The 23045-nt window shown below is 42.0% G+C and overlaps 1 protein-coding gene across 2 annotated transcripts in view; it reads left to right on the top strand.

The window, feature by feature from the left end:
• The window catches only part of FAT3 (FAT atypical cadherin 3), a 767497-nt gene that overhangs the window by 311428 nt on the left and 433024 nt on the right, over positions 1-23045 (top strand). The window lies entirely within an intron of this gene.

The raw sequence follows: 23045 nt of genomic DNA, 5'->3' as shown, positions 1-23045 counted from the left end.
TTATAATTTCTACCTTAATGAAACACTGTATATCAGGTTCCCAAATTTACCCAGGCATGGGCCAGAGGGCCAAATAATCCTAACACATTAATAACGCCAAAACATAAATTATAAGCACAAATCAGGAGACCACTAAGCATCATTTAGGGGCAGCCTGAAAACTACTCTGGGAGATTAAATTTAATGTTGTTTTTCTTTTAAATTTTTTTTTTAAGTGCTCAGGTTAACTAGAAACCTGAAGTGAAGTGAAGAAGAGAAGTCGCTCAGTCATGTCCGACTCTTTGTGACCCCGTGGAGTGTAGCCCACCAGGCTCCTCGGTCCATGGGATTTTCCAGGCATGAATACTGGAGTGGGTTGCCATTTCCTTCTGCAGGGGATCTTCCCGACCCAGGGATCGACTGGGTCTCCCGCATTGTAGGCAGACGCTTTACCGTCCAGTCTGATTTGCTTTTTTCTTCCTTGCTGGTCTATAACCTCCTCGAAGATAAGAAAGCGTCCTCTGTTAAATGATGGATCATTGTGTTTGGCCAACAAATTGCAGTTTCCGAAGTGCTTTTGTAAACTCATTTCATTTGCTACTCACAGCAACCTGGTGAGGTAGGCAGGGCAAAAGACATCCCTGTTTGTGAACAGATGAAGTGGCTGAGTCTTTTAGCAAGGGTGAGTTATCGGAGATTGCATAAGTAGTTAGTGACAAGTCTCTGGGCCCAGCATGTATCTTTCCCCAAATGCCTATTTCTGTGTGATGGCACTGGACAGTTGAAACAATTTGCACACAATGGAATCTTCAATAAATGCTGACTGGCTGATTGGACTCAAAACAATTGGAGATAAACATCAATTGTCACTGTTTTCCACTGTTCCTCCTAAAGTACCTTAGAAGCACATTGCTTGCAGTTTGTCCACACACAGGAAAGAAGCAGAAAGTAAGCCACTGATCGTCCTTGAAAGTCTTTTCTTCAGACATCTAAAACTTTTCAGAGCAGAGAAGTTCACTGTTTGAGTCAATGGCTAACACACACTCTTCTCATTAGTCATCACTGGGAATAATCTCCTTGCAGCTGGTAAATGGGATCCAGCTTCATGTTGGAGAGGTCGTCCAACCAACTCCAGTGACTTCTGAGAAATAACATCCACAGGAGGGTCTTTAGAGAGTAATAAAGCTATGTACACAGTATGCTATTTTTTCAGGCCCTTGATAGGCCAGTTTAATAGAGTTCTTTGTAGTGAGAGCCACATGGGGTGGAGATAATTTTGGTCATTAGCTCTTAGCTATTTGAATCCACATCAGCTGGTTTAAATCAGACTTGAAGAGACACTTCCAAGTTTTAGCTCTTCATTTTGGTAATCTGTAAAATCTTCCTTAGACCTGCATTTGCTCTGCTGTGGATCCATCCAAAAGATGAGCAGTGACAATTTTCCGTGCAAAAATGGGGGCAGGAGGAAGAACTGTGGATTGATTAAATCTATTGTGCAGAGTATTAGGTGAAGGCTTGGATTAGGATCACTCTGCCAGCCCAACCCACTGAATGGATATTTATTAAAAGGCAATGGATCTTACAGCATATGTAACTTCTTACTTAGAAAACATTCCAGCTGAATCAAGATTTTGCTCCCGATTCTGTCCCTAGTGTCTGGCACAGAGTGGTCAGTGAATATTTGTTGCAGGAGTGTAATGTCAGGGACCTTCGCCATAGGCTCCCCCCAAGCCGCCTCCACACCACACCCTGTCCCCTCCCGCCCCACTTCCAACCCAGGTGGCCTCTGTTACCAGCGCCAGACTTCCTGCTGCCTCTTGGAAAATCTCTACTCCCAGAGCCCCTCTCTTGCCTAGAGACCTTATTCACCCTGTGAGCGCGGATCACACGCTCTTCCTCGGTGGGAACTTCTATGACACCTGCTGGATTTGGAGTCCAGGGCATCCCCACGTGTGCCGCTTTCCTCCCACAGAACTCCGCCATCTCTCTCATACTCCATGGCCACGAGTCAGAGGCCCCTGGGCTGTGCCCACGAGCGCGGGGCCTCTGCTCCGCTCACGCCCGTGCTCCTCTCTCTAGAGTGGGGACGGGCACACAGCCGACACTTGCCGATTCCTTGTCGAGTGTAAGGAAGGAAAGAGCTTAGCATCTAGCCCAAAGGTATTAGGTTTAGCAAACTGCTTTAGGAAAAGAGGGTGGGGGTTAAGTTTTACTTTCTGAGAGCAGGGTGTGAAGAAGCCCTTCTGTGCTGTTGGAGAGAGACAGAGAAGCTGAAGGCAACACTCCAGAGCTACGAAGTGCCAGTATTTGCAGAGCATTCACGTGGCAGGTGATAAACATCGGGTGATTCGCACATGTGCATTGTATCCTCCACCCCTTCCCTTCCCTGCCACAAGGCCTCTGTTTAGCCTCTTTACTTGGGGAAAGTTTTTTCTTTTTTTAATTCACTTATTTTTAATTGGAGGATAGTTGCTTTATGATAGTGTGTTGGTTTCTACCGTGGTCAGCATGCATCAGCCACAGGAGTACATCTGTCTCTCCCTCTTGCACCTCCCTCCTACCCCCCACCCCTCTAGGTGGTCACAGAGCACCAGATTTGAGCTTCATGCATCACACAGCAGCTCCCCGCTGGCTGGCTATTATACGTATGGTGATGTACATGTTCCCACGCTGCTCTCTCAGTCCGCCCCACCCTCTCCCACCCCCACTGTGTCCACAGGTCTCTTCTCTATGTCTGTGTCTCCATGTTGCCCTGAAAATAGGTTCATCAGCACCGTCTTTCTAGATTCCATCAGTTCAGTTCAGTCGCTCAGTCGTGTCTGACTCTTTGCGATCCCATAAATTGCAGCATGCCAGGCCTCCCTGTCCATCACCAACTCCCAGAGTTTACTCAAACTCATGTCCATCGAGTCAGTGATGCCATCCAGCCATCTCATCCTCTGTCGTCCCCTTCTCCTCCTGCCCCCAATCCCTCCCAGCATCAGGGTCTTTTCCAATGAGTCAGCTCTTCGCATGAGGTGGCCAAAGTATTGGAGTTTCAGCTTCAGCATCAGTCCTTCCAATGAACACCCAGGACTGATCTTTAGGATGGACTTGTTGGATCTTCTTGCAGTCCAAGGGACTCTCAAGAGTCTTCTTCAACACCACAGTTCAAAAGTATCAATTCTTGGGCGCTCAGCTTTCTTCACAGTCCAACTCTCATATCCATACATGACTACTGGAAAAACTATAGCCTTGACTAGACGGGCCTTTGTTGGCAAAGTAATGTCTCTGCTTTTTAATATGCTATCTAGGTTGGTCATAACTTTCCATACATATGCATTAATATACAATATGTGTTTTTCGCTTTTTGACTCAATTCACGCTATGTAATAATCTCTAGGTTCATCATCCTCATTAGAACTGACTGAAGCTGACTTTGGTGATGGAGTTCAGTTGCATTTGTCTAGAGTTTCTAGAATTCTGTAGCCCAGTCTGCATCTCCGCTGTTTCCTTAGGTCCCTGGGATTCCCCTTCCTTACAAGCTTGCTGTGTGTCCAGTGACATACTCATCACACTTCTCCTTCATGGTGGGTTTGGTTTCCATCCGCTCTTAGTCTTTTTACTCCATCAGAGAAGTGACCACAGCTGTCTCCCTGCTGCCTGGTGCTTAATTGAGGTCTGAGCAGATTTTTTTTTTTAAGTGAAACTTTCTCAGGAGGATCATTTTTTAAATTTCATTTATTTATTTGAGCGGTGCTGGGTCTTCGTTGCTGCCGGGGCCTTTCTCTAGGTGGGTGAGCAGGGCTGCTCTGTCATGGGGTGCGGACTCCTCCTTGCAGCGGCCTCTCTCTCTGCAGAGTATGGGCTCCAGGTGCATGGGCTTGGTGCCCCAAGGCATGTGGGGTCTTCCCAGACTAGGGATGGAACCCATGTCCCCTGCACTGGCAGATGGATTCTTAGCCACTGGACCACCAGGGAAGTGCCCCCCCGGAGGGTTGTTGTTAGTAAAAGGATTCAGATCAAGGTTAATATCTAGGGATTTTAAAATACCACCAGCAGGTGCCTAGTGCAGAGGTTTGGGGTGGGGACATATCATTTTAGAATGGAAAACTTGATACAAACAGAAACTAAAGTCAATGCAACTCTGCCATACACATTTCTTATTCAACTCCTCTGTGAAGTAAGTGCCATTCTCAGCTCGATTTTACAAAGGAGGGAGCCGAGGCTCTTGAGAAGTTTAATCATTGGTGCGAGGTCACACAACTGGTTCATGACAGAGTCAGACCTTGACCCAGGTCTGTCTTCAAGATTTTATGATATGACATCATCTAGCGATTATCAAGGTGACACAGTTTAAGTTGGTCAGAAGCCTTCAATCAACATGACAAGGATGCTGTATAAAGCAATGCAGTTTTTGGTCTTTTTGTAAGGTCTCACTTAAAAGCCAAGGTGGGCTGAAGGGTCTCTCAGAATTTCCCCTTTCTCTACTGTTCTGCAGTTCGGTGCAACTTTGAATGACTGCTCATCTTTACTGCAGGCATACTTACAAAGGCTATTTTGGTGTCATTCATTTAGTAGACATGTGTTGAAGACCTATTCTCTTTTTGATACAGAAGTGACTACTACATGTCCTAGGGCCTTGAATAGATACATTAAAAGGGATAATTACTGTATAGCATGTGAGTGCTTCATTGCTGCTGCTGTTTAGTCACTAAGTCTTTGCCACATGGACCTAGGAAGCCTCGAGTGCTTTATTAGTGATACAGAACATTTATTTTGGAAATCTAGATGGAGTGACTGATTCTGCTGGGGGAGGGGGAGAGGGAGGGAGGCAGATAAGAAAGTGGCCAAGTCTCCATATGGTATGAGCTGATCCAGTCACTTAAGATGATTTTCTGAGTGGCAGCTCAGGACCACGTATTTTATCACATTTTACATGTAACTGTCATCTACCATCCAAACGTGAACTGTAAGTGACCGCCAAATGAAGTCTTGCTACACAGTACTCAGCGGAGTATCCCTTTACTAATCAAAGGTATAGACCAGTGTTCTGATTATTCAAGAACTGCTTTGAGGGTTCCTGATACGAGCAATTACTAATTTTGCTGAGAATCCAGTTGGAATCTCCTGACTTTGGAGTACTACATGGAAGTAAGGGATCTGCAGGGTGAGTGAGCCTGCCTGACTCCCCAGTAGTCACATCTGAACTTGGCTTTGCTCTTCTCTGTGACACTTTGAGTCATCTTGTACATGAGCAAAGCTTTGATTGCCCTGTTGCAAATGACCATCATGTGAAATACTAAATCTTAAACAACTTAGAAAGCAGTTATTTACTCATGTTGGAAGGGAATGCATCAGAAACGTGACCTTTCTCAAAAAATGTGATAGCAAAGAAGTCAAGGAACCTATAACAGCATCTGAGACTTGGAGTGTTAATGCAGAACATTCATTCCCTTTACATATGTCAGGCATCTGATAGATGTAGAACTTTTTGATATTCAGATTGGAATTGTACTGAGGCCTATGCATTATGTTAGTGAAAGCTTAAATAATATTGTGAAATGGAAAGTGCTTTTAATTCTTTTTGGGCTTTCACATTCCATGCTGTATCCACAGATTGAGAAAATGCATGAAGCATCAGTCAGTTCAGTTCAGTTCAGTTGCTCGGTTTTGTCCGACTCTTTGTGACCCCATGAATCGCAGCATGCCAGGCCTCCCTGTCCATCACCAACTCCCGGAGTTTACTCAAACCCATGTCCATTGAGTCGATGATGCCATCCAGCCATCTCATCCTCTGTCGTCCTCTTTTCCTCCTGCCCCCAATCCCTCCCAGCATCAGGGTCTTTTCCAATGAGTCAACTCTTCGCATGAGGTGGCCAAAGTATTGGAGTTCCAGCTTCAGCGTCAGTCCTTCCAATGAACACCACAGTAGATGCTTAATATTTAAGCATAAATAATTAAGCATAAATATTTGTTGACTAGAATTTTCAGGGCTTATTGACACTAAAATGCTAAGGCTCATCACACACATTACATATTGATTTTTTTCCTTTTTTCCTTTCTTCCTTTCCTTTCATATTGATCCTTTAAGGATCAATTCCCAAAGATTTGTATTGGGTCATAGAGCATTGGTTTAGATTAAATTATTACATTTTAGTTTAATTTTAAATATCTTATTATCAGAAGGTTTTTTTTTTCTTCTAAGAACAGATTTATATTGGAGATGAAAAATAACCTGTACCTACCGCGATGGCACTGATGCTCTAAAATGCTGGCCAACATGATTAGGCTGAGTGTAAAAGGAATTTGAAGAAGGAAAAACAAGATGAAATGTTTTCAAATAATGACATCTGGTAATTCACATTAAGTGCCTAATGTGCATTTTTCTTTTGTGTTTTGCTTTCCCTCCCAGAAAAGCATCCTTCTTGCAAGATTCCCCCTTATCAGAACAAAAGTAGTCAGAGGTATTTTTTTTCAAGCCAAATGTGACAGAACACACATCAGCATTCAGAAATGAGGTTTCTGCAGTAGGTAATAGTGTAATCGGTTTTGCCAGAAGCAGAATGTACAATCCTATTAGAGATGGGGAAAAGGAAAAGGATCACCTTAATTTACCTCCAGGCGATAGAGCAATAACTTGGGGTGCCTTGGGCTGCCTGCGTAAAGATACTTTAATCATATAGTAAAAACAGGTTTAGTCTGCTGCCTGTTTTAGATGAGGGAAGACTCCCCTAAGTTAATAAAGGAAACTCATCCAACACACAGTCTGGCAATGGTGATATGCTATTCTTAATCTTTGTCAACATTAAGTCTGTTTAAGAAATTTAGCAGGCTACAATGAGATGCATTTTCCCCTACATTCCCTGTGTTCACTGCAGGAAAAGAAATGGATTGTGGGGACTTTGGATGAAGTTGATACTACACAAGAAAGAACTGCTCTAAAATTAAGGGTGTCCGAGTTTCACGCCACAACCGTCAGACAGAAGCGGCTTTCCATCGTCTTGTTCCTTTGGGACTGAACTCATTATAGTAACCATCAAACCAGAAAGTCTTCAGCTGAGGGGTGTTTCTCGTGTTTGCTCTCTGGCTGTATGGAAAATGTGATCTTTAATTAGTTCAGGTTGTAAAACATTGCGGAGAGTTTCCCAGGCACACTTGGCTTTTGTCGTCTAGGTCAGCAAGTGCAATTCTGTTTTAATTGTGGCTGAGCTATTGTTTTAGACTGATATTCCTAGAGTGCCTTTTACCAATTAATGGTAATATACTACTGGGAAATCATGTTGCCTTGTGGAAACCCGAAAATAGCAAGGCCCTAATAGGCTGTCTATTAATAGTAATACAAAGTCAAGGATCTAATGCCATTAAATGGCAGTATTCATGTGTGAAAGCCTTCTAGTAACTGCTTTAAGAAATTTCACCAGTCAGTTGTGTTTGTGTGTGAGTTTGTGTATGTGTGTGAGTGTGTGTGTATATGTAGGCACGTGCATATTTGTGTTTTCTTCCTGTCTCTCTCTTCTTTGTCTTTCTGCCGGATTCCTTTCTCATATGGATTTCCATTTTCTGTCACGTCTCTGACTGATTGGGTTCAGGGAGGCAACACTGCCAGTCCTTGCCTTTGAACCCGTACTTCAGATGTGTGGTATTTTATTTCCTCTCCTGCCTCTTGGCTTATCATCAATTCTAGCAGTGAGTTTTGACACGTGCAAATTAATAATCATTCATTCCAAATGAATACGTGACCTTTGTGCCCACACGATGTAGTGAAAGGAGAGGACGCAGGGCTCAGGAGTGTGTGAGCTCAAGACTTAATGAGACAAGCAAAAATGGGTGCTTCTGTGGGTGTATATATACATTCCCATCTGCTCGCCTCGGCTGTCAACTTACAGCGGTTTAATGTAACCACATACTTTTTACATTTGCATTTGATATATTCCTGAGAATTTTATGAAAGACAGGATTAAGAATTGAAATGACCTCTCCAGGCTGAAGAGCTGGGCCAAAAGCAAGGCAAGGAAATATTACAGGGATGAAAATAAAACTTTCATTGAGGTTCAGAAGTGTGGTTGTAGAAATGAACGGTGGAAACATGGCTTGGAAATTCATTTGAAAACTACCTTGATTCTTTAGGTGACAAAACCTGGAGATGAAATTGTGATGCAGTCTGTTTCTATTTAGCTTAACATGGCCTCCAAGTACAGTGATGCCCAAGTGTGGTTTTGAATGAACCAGTTTTCCAGTAGTTTGGGCAGGCTTCATGCATTGGGAATAGTGCATTACGGGGTGCTTTCAGATTGAATACCATCTAGGGGAGTAGATGAACAGCATGTGAAGAATGGGTAAAAGCCATCTGATAAGAGTGAAATCCAAAAACAGCTAGGAATGTTGACTCCAGAGAAGAGAATACAGAGAATAGATAGACTTGTTCTTTGTACTCAGTTATGTGAAATAGAAGAGGCTGAATATATATTCTGTAGTGTTCCAGTGGGTGGAAAGTGTAGGCAGGCAAATATGGGGGTCAGATACGAAAAGGAGCTTTCTCTCAGTTACATCTGCCTATCGATGGAGCAGAAAGACTCGGAAAGAGGGAGCTCATGAATATAGTGGGCCTTCACCTGCCACAGGGGATGTGTGAATTTGATGACTGTGATGTTCTTCCTGTGTGGAGATTCTCAAGATGCATCAGACATGAAAGCAAATCATGATTCTCTCACTTATAATGGTATGACCTTGCAAACATCATTGCAACTTTCAAACCTGTTTTCTCATCTCTAAAATGGGTTTAATATGGTGCCTGTGAGTAAGTGCTCCGGTGCAGTCAGCACTCTGTCAAAGGCACGGGCATCGCTCTAACCTTATGTACCTACTCTGCTTCTTTGCTTTAGTCTGACCAGTGAGTTTAACTTCTGCTGATGAAATGCTAATGTAATGTTCAGTTCGCAGTTTCTTGCTATTATTAGCCAGGGTTAAATAATAAGTTATTAGCTAATTTTTCAGCTGAATGTCAAGAGATTTGAATCAGAAAGTGTGGCAATGACAAGAGTGCCAGTCTTGTTTGCTTAGTTATGTCCATTGAGCTTGGAATATAATACTTGATTCTTGCATTTTATGCAATTTTTATTGTTGTTGTTCAGCCGCGAAGTCACACCTGACTCTACGAACCCATGGACTGCAGCATGCCGGGCTCCTTTATCCTCTCATCTCCCACAGTTTACTCAAATTTATGTACATTGAGTTGGTGATGCTATTGTAGGCAATACTTGATCATAAAATACATATTGCCTTATAAAACAATAGTAATACTTTAAAAATATAATATAAAAGCAATAATTACTAGCATTTAAAGAGTACTTATTACGTACCCTGGTGGCCCAGACCGTAAAGAGTCTGCGTGCAATGCAGAAGACCTAGGTTCAATCCCTGGGTTGTGAGGATCCTCTGGAGAAGGGAATGGCTACACATTCCAGTCTTCTTGCCTGGAGAATTCCATGGACAGAGGCACATAGCAGGCTGCAGTCCATTAGGTTGCAGAGAGTAGGACATGACTGAGTGACTAACACTTTCACACTTTCTATTATGTACCAGGCACTGTGCTAGGCATTTTAAATAGTAAACAATCTGTGTTTCCTACTTTATCATAATAGTGAATTAAACACTTTTATATTCTTTAAACCTCAAGTAACTTTATGAGGTGCCATCCCTATTTTATAGGTAAGGAGACAAGCAGAGAAGTTGTTATTTGCACAAGGGCACATCACTAGTAAATGACAGAGATAAAATCAAGACTTTTTACCTGAATTTTCACTATGCTTCCTGACTTAAAAATTAGGGTCATTTACAGTCAATTTATGGGGCTTCCCTGGTGGCTCAACTGGTAAAGAATCCGCCTGCAATGCAGGAGACCTGGGTTCGATCCCTGGGTTGGGAAGACCCCCTGGAGAAGGGAAAGGCTACCCACTCCAGTATTCTGGCCTGGAGAATTCCATGGACTGTATAGTTCATGGGGTCTATGAAGAGTCGGAAAGGGGGTCGCAAAGAGTCAGAACATGACTGAGCGACTTTCACTCACAGTCAATTTATCAGCCATTTTCTGCCTTTTTTTGGTCATCACCCTCAGTAAAAAATGCATTTAAATGCATTTTGTATCCTAGCCCACTGTACTGTCATTCTCACACATATAAGTTTTACAAAGCACTATTTATCCTTATTATACACAACACTGATTTTTCCCTCCTATTGCATTTAAAAAATACACAGATTGGACTTAATAATTGATCTTAACTCAATCACCATTACCAATTAAAATAAAAACATAATACACACTTGTTCTTTTCCTGTAGGAATAAAAAATTCTATACATTGGATAAGTAATAAGACATATACGTAAAAGGATTTGCTTCTTACTCTTTCGAGGTGGTCTCATGAAACGGTGTCATTTCATAATGCAAAGGTTACAGTGAAGGAGAAGCACATTATATGAATCATGTTGTCCAAATGAATTACTGCTGTCATCTGAATTAAAACAGATACATGGCTCCAAATCAGAGTCCTAAGTGACTTGAACATTTCCATCAGAGACTGTGAATTATATGTAATGGAAGCTAAATAGTTGTAGTTTTTCATTTTAGAACAGCCATAGCTGTCAGGTTCCGATCATACACAAAAGCCAGTTGTGCCATGAAAAATACAATGTAAGAGCCAGGAGACCGCCCAGACTCCAGGAATGAGCCAGACTTCTTGGGAGGTCAGTGCTCAGACTTGGGCATGGAGGGAGGAGGTCTGACTTATTTTAGTGATTTTTTTCCCACCCATCTTTTCTGGATGCTTCCCAGCGAATATGACCATTTATTTAATGGGCATTTGAAACCTTTCTGGTCTCTGCTCAGGGCTTTGGTTTGATAGCAAAAACAGAAGTTAGGTATTCCAAAGATCAACTGGTTGTGAACAACTGTTCCTTAGGAATTTAATATTGGTTCTCTGCAAGAAACCGTGCGAAGGACTGATCAGCTGTACTCACTAAAAATAAAGCATTTTTATAGCTGGTTTAAAAATCCTGTGTCGGCATGTCTTTGAAGCATTCCTTGAACTGGTTTTGAGCAAATATATTACACATTTGCCTCCCCTTCCTTGCTATAATTTCTCTTTGCACAAGAACAGTTATCCCCTTCTCCTGGACTTTACGATCTTCCTGACAAGATTTACCTGTTGGCACCTTCCCCACCAGGGCCTTTCTGCGAATGGCTGCCGCTCAGGAATGGGTTTCCCTTTCATCCAGTTCGCACTGGCTGAGTGATTCTGTGTGTCAGGGACGGAGCAAGCAGAAGATGAAAAGACACTGGCCCCCTTTAAGACCCTCGTTGAGGTGTCAGACACACAAGGAAAACTGCAAAACGGGGTCCTCAGTGCCATAATAGTGGCGGCCATAAACGCAGTGGGAGAGTGAGTGGCCAGGTCTGGGCTGGGAGTTACTGACTTCACAGGGCCAGAAGCGCCGTCTGTGTCTCCAAGGCGGGAGGCTGCTTCTTCCCGGCCACGGGGCCAGTGCGAGCCGTTTTCAGGTGTCTGCGGTGTGCAGGTGGGTGGGCGCAGGGGCAGGAGACGGGGCGGCAGAGACGGCCACGGCGCGCTCACTGCGGCTGCGGGCCGCCGCCGGGTCTGGGAGGGCCCGCCCGCCCCAGGCCGCACCGGGTCTCCCTGGGCCTGGCCCTCGGCCCTCTGCGGGAGAGGATGGCTCTGGCTGCTCCGCCCTCTGCAGCTGGCCCTGAACTTGCAAGGCTTTCTGCGGGAGGCCGAGCAGAAGCTACTCGGGCCTTGGGGTGTGTCTGCGCCGCCGTCCCAGCCCCTGGTCGCACATGGGCTGCACTCTGGAGGAGCTGCCACGTGCGCCGCGGTCACTGCCCTCTCTGGCTGGCTCCGCAGCGGGGCGAGCTCACCCACCCACCCTTCCTGCAGCCTCATGGAGGTTATGGAAGACTGTGCCAACCGGGGAGATCAGACGTCTCAGTAGGGCCTCCTGCCATCTTAATTAAACTTTCTTTCAGCAGCTCTTCTGTTTCTGGTCTCCTGGGGCTGACTAGGTTGCTTTTTTTTCCCCTTTTTAGCGCGTTGCCATATGTTGGACGCTGTTAATGGAGTTATAATAATTCTCGGCTGGGTTCTTTCTGCGCAGCCATCAAAACTCCATTGGAAATAGAAACACCGTTCGCTCCTTCAACACATATTTAATGTTCAAGTATTTTGTGCACAAAGCGCCAGGGGCTCTGAAGGTGCTGGGTTCTGTGAGGAGTGAGACAGGAAGGACCCTTTCTGCCCTGGGGGATATTATAGTCTAATGCGGAGATAGGCAGTAAGTCCAGAATTAAGGTCGCCTGCCATGAAATCTGCTCCTCAAAAAGTCAAGTGCCTCTGTAACTACTTAACTACATGCTCTGTAACTTAGAGCATGCCTAAGACTGAGCAAAAAGCAGGCCAGTGTGGACCCTAATACAAAAATTCTGTAGGCAACCTGCAGTCCAGAATGATCTGAAAATCCAGGGTTATTCCTGCATTCTATTTTAGTTTTTTTTTTTAATTTATTTTATTGACAGATAGTTGATTTACAATGTTTCATTAGTTTCTGTTGTACAGGAAAGTGATTCAGTTCTACATATACGTGGATTCTTTATTAGTCCCCCAATTAGGACCTTGCTGTTTATCCATCCTCTACACAATACTTTGCATCTTCTAATCCCAAATTCCCAATCTGTCCCCAGACGACTCTCCCCTTGGCAGTCACAAGTCTGTTCTCTATGTCTGTGTGTCAGTTTGTGTTTCATAGATAAGTGTATTTGTGTCACATGTTAAATTCCACATATAAGTAATACCATATGGCATTTCTTTTTCCCTGCATCCTCTTTATTTTTTTAGCTGTTCTCCTTTTATCCCTGCATCCTCTTTAATACCACATTTCCCATGCTGTCCTTTGGTGTTGCAGCCTTCCTTAGGGACCTGGGATTTCAGCTCTATTGGACTATGCAGTGTAGACTCGTGAAAGGAGGAAGGGTGTGCAGTGAAGCCCAGAGGCCTCCTTTCTGAACTCCCCTCCTCTCTGCCCTTTGATCCTCCTGTGTCCTTGGTACCTGACAAGGAGCTACCCTAAGTCTAACCTGGAGCCACATTTGTTGAGGGACACCTCCCAAATACCAGTCTTACACGTGTTAATGTCAGTGACTCAACTTTCTTTGGATACTGAAAATTTATCAGTAATGGACATACACTGTCTATAACTAACTTCAGAACCGTTCTTGGGAGCCATTCACATATATATTTTAATCAGTATGTTAACAAACTATACTAAAATAATTTTCAAATTATCTTGGATTTTCACAGTAATGCAGAGGTCACGTTATTACTGCTTTATTTTTAGAGTTTCTAAAATAGTTGTTTCTGATTCCCTACATATTACTTGCATCACATTATGGGTAGTATCTTAATAAATGTTCTTACAAAGGGGAGAAAATTCAACATGATTTTTCATCTCCATGTTGAGAAAATGGCATAGCAATTTGTTCACAAATCTCAATAATTTGTCCTAAAACTAACATTTACCTGTACTGCTATTTGCACAGCTTAGAATCACTAAGCACTTTTAAATATAGAAATTTTGGAAAAGAGTTCCTAACTGAGGCATAAAATCAGCATGGTAACAACACACTAGGCTTAATAGCAGCTTTTTTTTGTTCTTCTTTTCACTTCTTCCTGCAAGTCAACAGCTACGTATTTATCAAAAATGCAGGCCTTGTGCCTGCACACCCCGTGTTAAGGACTCCAGCTAGACGAGGAGCCTGCTTTTGTTTTCTTCTCAAAAGCTGGCCTAACAGCCCGAGTGTTTATCTCTGTCTTGTCAGTGCCTCTGGTCCTGTCCACAGAGCAAGTGGGCACATTTCATCCCAGTTATGAATAGAAGATGAATCCAGGGTGGCGTGCACGTGTCAGAGGTTAGAACCATTTAATGGGATGAAATGCGAATGAAAATTGGAAAACAATCCAAGGAATCTGTAGAAGATGAGAACTGGAGAAACTCAATTAGCTGAAACCAGACACTTCCCTCCTCTGGGCCCTGGTTTCTCTGGGCTATTGTAGGTGCTTATTTGGTTATAAATAGGAAAGCAAAGAGTTTATTGTTTCCACTGTAAAGAAAGGTAAGGTGGTTTCAAGGATTTTATTCATGTGCATGTATAGTCCCTATAACCTAATCAGTCTAACTTAATTACCTAAGTATGGCATTGTCTATGTAATTTCAGCAACACTGGTTAAAGGAAAAAGCAATCTAGTGAGATTTAACCTGAAAGGATGAAAGAAGACACAAGTTCTGGAGGGTGTTTTTCTCCTAGATAAGCTTTTATAAACTTGTCATAATAAACATAGTTATAAGTTTTTCAATCACATTCAGGAAAAAAGCAACCACAATACTAAACTTAGAAATCCAATCCAGCTTCCTTTGTTTATTCCATGCTTCACTTCCATCACCTAGAGTGTGTTTTTGCCAAGGGAATCATTTCAGCTTTTTGGGGTATCATGTATGCAGTTATCGGTGCAACTTCAGTAAAAATATTTTCTTGGTAAATATCTACTCAGCTGTGAAAGTCAGAGTGCATTCACTTGTGAAAAGGAATAAGTGAGCTGTGTGCTTTCATTATTTTATTGGGAAGTTTCTGAAGGCTTTTGCTCCTTCTGGAAAGGTATAACAGTGCTTAGTAGGGTCCAGCTCTGCAACCCTACGGACTGTAGCCCGCCGGGCTCCTCTGTCCTGACCTCGGGCCTGAACCCGCGTCTCCTGTATTGGCAAGTGGATTCTTTACCACTAGGGCCACCTGGAAAGCTCCCTGTGGAGTGGTAGATAAGAACTTTGTATCTGGGTGAGTACGCTGTGACTTATAGTTGCCATATTCTGATACAGGAGAAATAAAAAAGAAAAAGGAAAATTGTTCCTTTTAACTTGGAGAAAGAGTTTTCCAAAAGTGAAAATTTCCATAAAGAGCAAGTGGTGCAGTCCCATTTTTAAGAGTGAACCTTGTCCCACCCTGCATTGCTTTAAAGTAAACACAAGAGCTTTTGTGAATATGTCTGTAGCACGCACTCTAAAGCATTAGCCCAGACATTTTGGTTCAGGAGACATTTCTTCAAGTCTAGTCTAACTTCGTGGAAGTGAAAAGGCTTTCCTAAGCAAAACTTAAATTCCCAGTCCCAGATTTTTTTCTTTTTTTTTTTTTGGTATCTATAATTTGAGATCATGGATGCTAACTAAACTTATTGTGGTAAACATTTCACAGTGTATGTGAGTAAAGCCATTATGTCATATAGTACAGTAAATAAAGTATAGAAAGCTGAGTGCCGAAAAATTGATGCTTTTGAACTGTGATGTTGGAGAAGACTATTGAGAGTCCCTTGGACTGCAAGGAGATCCAACCAGTCCATCCTAAAGGAGATCAGTCCTGGGTGTTCATTGGAAGGACTGATGTTGAAGCTGAAACTCCAATTCTTTGGCCACCTCATGCGAAGAGTTGACTCATTGGAAAAGACCCTGATGCTGGGAGGGATTGGGGGTAGGAGAAGAAGGGGACGACAGAGGATGAGATGGCTGGATGGCATCACCGACTTGATGGACATGGGTTTGGGTAAACTCTGGGAGTTGGTGATGGACAGGGAGGCCTGGCGTGCTGCGATTCATGGGGTCGCAAAGAGTCGGACAGGACTGAGCGACTGAACTGAACTGAACTGAGCAAAAAATAAAATACGACCTAATAAATGACTTAGCAAAGGGGCTTCATTAAATAAATGATAAACATTGTGTGAGTATTTCAACAAGTATTTATTGAGCATGTAGTCTGTACTAGCCATTTCTCTAGGGCAGACAACAGTGATGCAACAGAGAAAAGTCTTGTATGGAGGGAGCTTATATTTTCTGTTAGTTGACTAGTGGGCAAGTGGGCATTACCACACAACCATTAAAAGCAAAATGTATAGAACTACAGGTATTGTTATGGAAAGCTGTTCAGTAGATGATAGTAAGTGAGGATCCACAGTTTCTGAGGAATATTCTGCTTTGGGGAGAAACTAACTAGAGCAAAGGCAATACATCAAAGACATTAACAGTGATTATCTTTGGGTCATGAAATAATGAATGTTTTTAAAACGTATTTATTTTGCATGGTTTCTTCTACAATGAAGTCTTTTTATTTTTAACACAAAGATTTACCTAGTAACCAATTTGAATGCTCCGAAAGGTTTTGCTAAGCAAAAGATCGCCTCTTTCTTTTTCTTCCTTCTTTTTCTCTTTTTCTTTCTCCTTCTTCCTTCCTTCCTTCTTCCCTCCTCCCCCTTCCGTTTCTTTCTTTCTTCCTGTCTCTCCCTCTCTGTTGCTCTGTCTCCTATCACTGAAACACAGGAATAGATAGGAACTTCAGCTTCCCTCATAGACCTACTTCTTTATCAGAAAATATTTCTGTGTATCTAACCAAAATGCCTTGTGCTGAGGTGTATGCTCATTTCTGCTGAAGAATCCAGCTAATTACTGCTCTTTGTGAAATAACCTCTATGCATTTAGACACTTAACAAAACTACTTCTTGACTTTATTTCATGTTTCCTGAAATCATTTTCTCCATCGGTTTAAATTTCAACAGACTTTGGGACTCTGTGGGAGAAGGTGAGGGTGGGATGTTCTGAGAGAATAGCATTGAAACAAGTATACTATCAAGGGTGAAACAGATCACCAGCCCAGGTTGGATGCATGAGACAAGGGCTCAGGGCTGGTGCACTGGGAAGACCCAGAGGGATGGGATGGGGAGTGAGGTGGGAGCAGGGATCGGGATGGGGAATGCATGTAAATCCGTGGCTGATTCATGTCAACGTATGGCAAAATCCACTACAATATTGTAAAGTAATTAGCCTCAAACTAATAAAAATAAATGAAAAAAGAAATAAAAAAATAAAATAAAAAAAAATTTCAACCTTCCTTTCTACTTGACTGTGTGAATCCAGTCATTGTGCTTAGGGATGGTATGCAAATTAGCATGGACCCCAGAAAGGCTCTGAGGCTGGAAACAATCTGGGATACAGTAAAGAAAAGAAAAACAAAACAATGAGAGCTGGATGTGTTGCTACAGATTGGTCCTCTGTCCACTTCCTGTTTTAGGCTGTTGGCATCTGGTGCTAGCTACACAGACCAGATTTACTGCAGAGAGAGAACAGGTATACATTTTGAGTCCATTCAAAACTGGTCCTGAAAAGTTTGTCTTAAAAACAAAATCAAATACTGAGCATGTGTTTACTGAGTTCATAGAACTTCCTGGGAGGCTTTTGAGCAGGCAGCTAAGTTTTAAAATTCCGGGGCCTCAAACAGACAAGGAGAGCTGTCCATTTTCATTAACTCCAAACAAAAGCTTGAAATCAGTTTGCAGTCTTTTGCCTTAATTTAATGTGCTGCTCTCCAACCCTGAGCCTTGTGAAATAACATGGAATGAAGGCGACTTGCATTTCAGGACATGATTGTTTCCTGCAACTGGGCCGTGGCTTTTTCTTCTTCTGCAAAGATGAAAGGTATCTCATCAACAGGAGTCCTTATGAAGAGGAGGGAACGGAGTAGAACAGAAGTGTCAGGGTGGATGAAAATCAGTGGGTGAGTGGTCAGAGAGGGGGGTGCCCCTTGCAGGCTCTCTATCCAGGGCCCCAGGGCTTTAATTCCGGCTGTCTGTGGTGTGAATCTGTGAACAGTGCAGTGTGTAAGTGAATGATAAAAGCAACTGATGTCTTCATGAAGCTGCATCTTGGCTTCAAGCCTTGAAGATAATACCATGACACCATCCACATTCTTGGTAGTAAAGGGACAACTCCAAACTGCACATGTTTTTTAAAAAAACTGTCTTATCCTCAGGGCACTTGGAGCTGATGCTCTGTGACAACCTGAAGGAATGGGGTGGGAGGGAAGATGGGCGGGGGTTCAGGATGGGAGGACACGTGTATACCTGTGGCTGATTCGTATTGATGTATGGCAAAGGCCATCATAATATTGTAAAGTACCTATCCTCCAATTGAAAATAAAATTTTTTAGAAAAGAAAACTGTTTTATCAAACAGGATAGTTCACAGATGGACAGTTGACTTCCAGAGCTAGGTAACTCTGCATGTAGACTAGAGATATCTAAAACAGATGACAGGCTCAGTCTATCCCATTTTATTTTGCCTAGGGATCACAGGATGGCTAGATGACTCAGTTTTGTTTTTTTTTTCAAATGAAGCTATTTCTCAGAGTGCTTGTCTGTAAAGAGCCAGACATCCCAACTTGCCTGCATTTACCAAATGTTATGATGTTATCCTTCATTTATTTATTCAACATTTACAGTGTTCCAAATTTCTGTCCACCATCCTAGAACAGAGGAAAACAAGACAGAATGCTCTGTATTCATAGGGAGGCCGTACTAGATTGGTGAAGGGACAAAGTAAAGTGCTAAGACAGAAGCCGCCAGGATGCCCCAGACCCCGACTGGCTGGGGGAGGGTGTTCTCTGAATCTGAAACTTCCTTGCAGAACAGAGAAGGTTATTTGGTTCCCAGAGGCAGGGACTGAAGGAGCAGAAAGTGCAGACACCTTTGTACAAAAGCAGAGGGGTGATGGGGTATTTAAGGAAGAAAGTGTCTTCCAGTTCTCCTGGCCTCCAACCATTCCAGCATCTGAGAATCTTCTGAGGAGATATAAAAATGGATTCAGAATAATATGTTGAAACAACTTAAATAGAGGGAAGCAAGGAAACTATTGAATTTCCTGCTACCAAAGAGCTGATACCAACCCACTGTGAGGGATGCTGGGGCAGGGGATTGCCTTCTTTTTCATGATAATAGGCACATGTGGATAGATCAGCAGGCAGCTCCAGTAATGAAAAGAGACTGTGCTTGGGTTCACAGCTCCAGATTCCAGACCTGACTCTGACACTTGATTAGCTGGGTGATTCGCTTAAAATTTTCACTTTTAAAAGTGCTTTAAAGCATATCTTTAAGTATATTATGTGTCAAATATGTGACATATAAAGTGTATTAAAGTATATGCATGTATAATATGTATATACTAAAATGTGTCTGAAGCATTTTGAGTACCTATTTTAAGATTCTGTCCTCCCACCATTGCTTTGTGCGTCTTGGCTCATCCCATTTTAGCTGATGGCAGTGGATTTTAGTCTGTTTCAGAGTGGTAATGATTATAGGGGTGACCATGGGTGTGAGTGGAGTGACCTGGGTTGAGCTGTGAGGATAAAATCCCCATTCTTTCCCTAATTATCACCACACTCGGCTCAGAACAGAGATCCTTCCTAAGGCCATAAGAGCTTTATACAAGTCTAGGGATGAATAGGAAAAGAAAGAAAAATAGTATCTGTGTGATCCTGTTAAATAAAGGCAAGCAAAGGTTGGCTAAAAGGGATTATGAAGCCCATGAAAGAATTCCATGTTCTCTCAGAAATAAAAGTACTAAGTGTTTGATTCTTGAAGAAATAAGCAATTTAAAAATACACTTAACGTTAACACTGGGGGAAGCTGGGTGAAGGTTGCCCAGGAACTCTAGTTCATTTCTTTGTACCTTCCTATTACTTTATAATTATTTCAGAATAAAAAGTTATTACAAAATGTAAGTGCACTGAGAATTGGGAGCTAATATTTTGACTACCTGGGAGTAAGAATTAAAGATTATATGTGTACAAGCAAACAGGTAAATCTCTATTAGAAGTGTCTACAAAGAATATACCGCCAGGGTGATTTAAAGTTTTTCTTTGTGTCTTTTTTTTAACTGCCTCAGAATCTATAATACTTTTCCTGGCAGAGGATTTTCATCGTGTAATGTAGGCACGAGGCCACCAAAGCATTCCCTAAACCATTTGTTGACAGTTTTTTTAGAGTGGTTGTAGATGTTTGGGTGTCATTTTTCTGGGGCAAGATATCATTTGACACCTTGGTTGCTCCATATGGAGATATGGCTGGAAAATGATGAGTTGAGTAACCCAGCCTGCGATACTCATCTGCTTCGAACAGCTCCATCCATTTTTCCTCTCATCTCCAATATTCAGAGCTTAGTCGATAAGAACAAGGTATATATAGTTGTTTTTTTTTTTTTTTTTAATAATTTGTTTGTGAAAAAGAAAGACCAACTATAGCTGGCACATGCTTCATGCTGGGATCAACTTATTTCATTTCAAACTGTGCACAGCTCTAATAAATAAATAAATACAGTTTATGTTCCTGCTTATACTATTAAATATTGTTACCCAAATAATTCCAGTCTGCCTTTATTATACAGTGAGAAAAAATAGAATGAGGAAAATTTTATAATCCTAAGCATATCTCAAAGAGTATAAAAAATCCCAACTGTATTTCTAAAGAACTTTTTAATGGGCATCTTCATAAATATCAACATAAAGTTGGGCATCTCAATAGAGTCTATGTTATGTATTTCTGTGATAGGTGAAATGTGAGAGGAAGGATGTATCTGCATCTGGGATATTCCACATGAGCCCTCTCTAAGCAGCACCCCCAAAAATTTGCTTCTAGAAGCTCACCGTAGATGGTTTATTTTTTTTAATCGTTGTTCAGTCACACAGTCGTGTCCAACTCTTTGCAACCCCATGGACTGCAGCACACCAGGCTCCCCTATCACTTCACTATCTCCTGGAGTTTGCTCAGACTCAAGCCCATTGAGTTGGTGATACTATCTAACCATCGTATCCTCTACCACCTCCTTCTAAGTTTGCCTTCAGTCTTTCTGAGCTTCAGGGTCTTTTCCAATGAGTTGGCTCTTTCATCAGGTGGCCAAAGTATTGGAGCTTCAGCTTCAGCATCAGTTCTTCCAATGAATATTCAGGGTCGATTTCTTTTAGGATTGACTGGTATGATTTCCTTGCAGTCCAAGGGACTCTCAAGAGTCTTCTCCAACACCACAGTTCAAAAGCATCAATTCTTCGGCGCTCAGCTTTCTTTATAGTCCAGCTCTCACATCCATACATGACCACTGGAAAAACCATAGCCTTGACTATATGGACCTTTGTAAATAAAGTGATGTCTCTGCTTTGTAGTATGCTGTCTAGGTTCATCATAGCTTTTCTTTCAAGGAGGAAATTCATGGCTGCAGTCACTGTCCATAGTGATTTTGGAGCCCAAGAAAATAAAGTCTGTTACTGCTTCCACTTTTTCCCCTCTGTTTCCATGAGTTGATGGGACCAGATGCTAATCTGTTACATGGGGAGAAGGGGTAGGCAAAATCTGAGAGCATTTTAATTAGATTAAAAATGGGATGAAGAATACTTTTGGAAATAATGATTGTATTTGTTGTCTTGATGGTGGTGATGGTTCAAGGGTATCAAAACTTACAAATTGTTTTCTTTGAATGTGTACAGTTACTGTATGCCAATTATACCTCAATTGAAAAAAAGTAAAAAGGAATGCATGGTAGTAATAAAAAAAAAAAAAAAGCAATGGGCTTATATGATTTTGGCAGTCTTTGGAAACCTCAGAAGTGAGTTTTTGCTTGATAGAAAAGCTCATGTGGATTTCCATTTTTTAATTGTGACCATGTGGATCATAATTAGCTGTGAAACATCGAAGAAAGTGAGGAAATGCTTTCACTGGGTATTAGTTGCTTAATATGGTTAATATGGAGCCTTGGATGAATCTTAAAATAATTGTCAACACATTTCACAGTCATTCTTTTCCTTTTGTCCTCGGATTTTTGGATCAGGATTGATGCCTGAACACTGTGTTCCAAGATACACACTTGCAGTTCTACTTAATGAGTGAATAGCCATAAACTTATTTCATATTAATGAGATAATTCTAACTTCTAGAGGACATGTCTGATGTTTCATTAAAAAATAGAGTAAAATTTCACCCATATATTTTAACTTACATTAGTGGGTGCCTTTCATCCAAGGACTTTTCAAAATCACCTAAATGTCCAAAGCCAGTAATATACCATCTCCCAGTTTGACAGGTGCAAGAAAGGAGATTTAAGTGATTTCCAGGGACCACAGAGCAATTCTGTGACTACAAATCTCTGTGTGTGTGTGTGTGGGTGTGTGTGTGTTTGTGTATGCAGATGCATGCTTGCTGTCTGTGCATGTGAGTGTATGCATGGTGGGCGATCAGGCAAGGTACAGACAAAGCTGACCTCACTTCTTTGAGTTTGTTCCTTGTTGAATTAAGTTTTCTTCTTAATGGACTAACTTTGCTGTTCCCCAAACCGGCCAGATATTTTCATGAAAAGGTATCGTGGGCAGTCACAAAGACCAAGCAACAATATGCCACATGACTGGAGAAGAAAATAATATCTAACAAGACTTTCCATCCCAAACTCTCTCCTCTCCTCGCCCTTACTTTGGGGTGTGGTTACTATTTGCAAGGCTTTGGGGTATTTATTTTGATTCATCTTGGTTTAACACATACTCAGCATCTATTAACACTATAATATGTTGCAAACTTGTGCCAAACACTCTACATGCGTTTAATTACATGATCACCATGGCATTGAAATATGGGTGCTAAAACTAGGCTTGCTGGGTTTAAACACATTGTACAGGGTTAAAGAGGTGGCAAGTAGTGGAGTCTGGGTTTCAAAGTGGAACATTCAAGGCAGGCAGACCTGGGTTCTCCAATTAGCCATGCAACCTGGAACACGTTATGTACTCACATTTGAGACTTAATGCTCTCATTTATGAGAGAACTATAAAGTTTGCAGCGTTCTTTGGTGGATAACTTTAGAGCTAAAACTTCCACATCAGTTGTACGATCTCCGTTTAAATCACTTAGCTGTTCTGAATTTTAGTCAACTCTCTTCTGGCCTAACTGCTTCTGGACAGATGCTCTCCTCTCTCCCAGGTAATATGCTTGGCAGTTTGCTTAGTCTAAATCTGTAGGCCAGATTATGTGCCTAATGTGGTCAAAACCCTGACAGGAGAACCAAGGATAGAGGATTCAGGCCAGAGTTGGAAAACTGCTTCTTCACCCCGTTCATGGATGTTTTTTACAGTATAACAGTTTACAGGAATTCCATGCTTTTCATTAGTATCCTAATTA

This window comes from Odocoileus virginianus, chromosome 28, assembly GCF_023699985.2.
Source record: "Odocoileus virginianus isolate 20LAN1187 ecotype Illinois chromosome 28, Ovbor_1.2, whole genome shotgun sequence".
NCBI classification, from domain to species: domain Eukaryota; kingdom Metazoa; phylum Chordata; class Mammalia; order Artiodactyla; family Cervidae; genus Odocoileus; species Odocoileus virginianus.
This window is presented reverse-complemented; position numbering and strand designations above follow the sequence as displayed.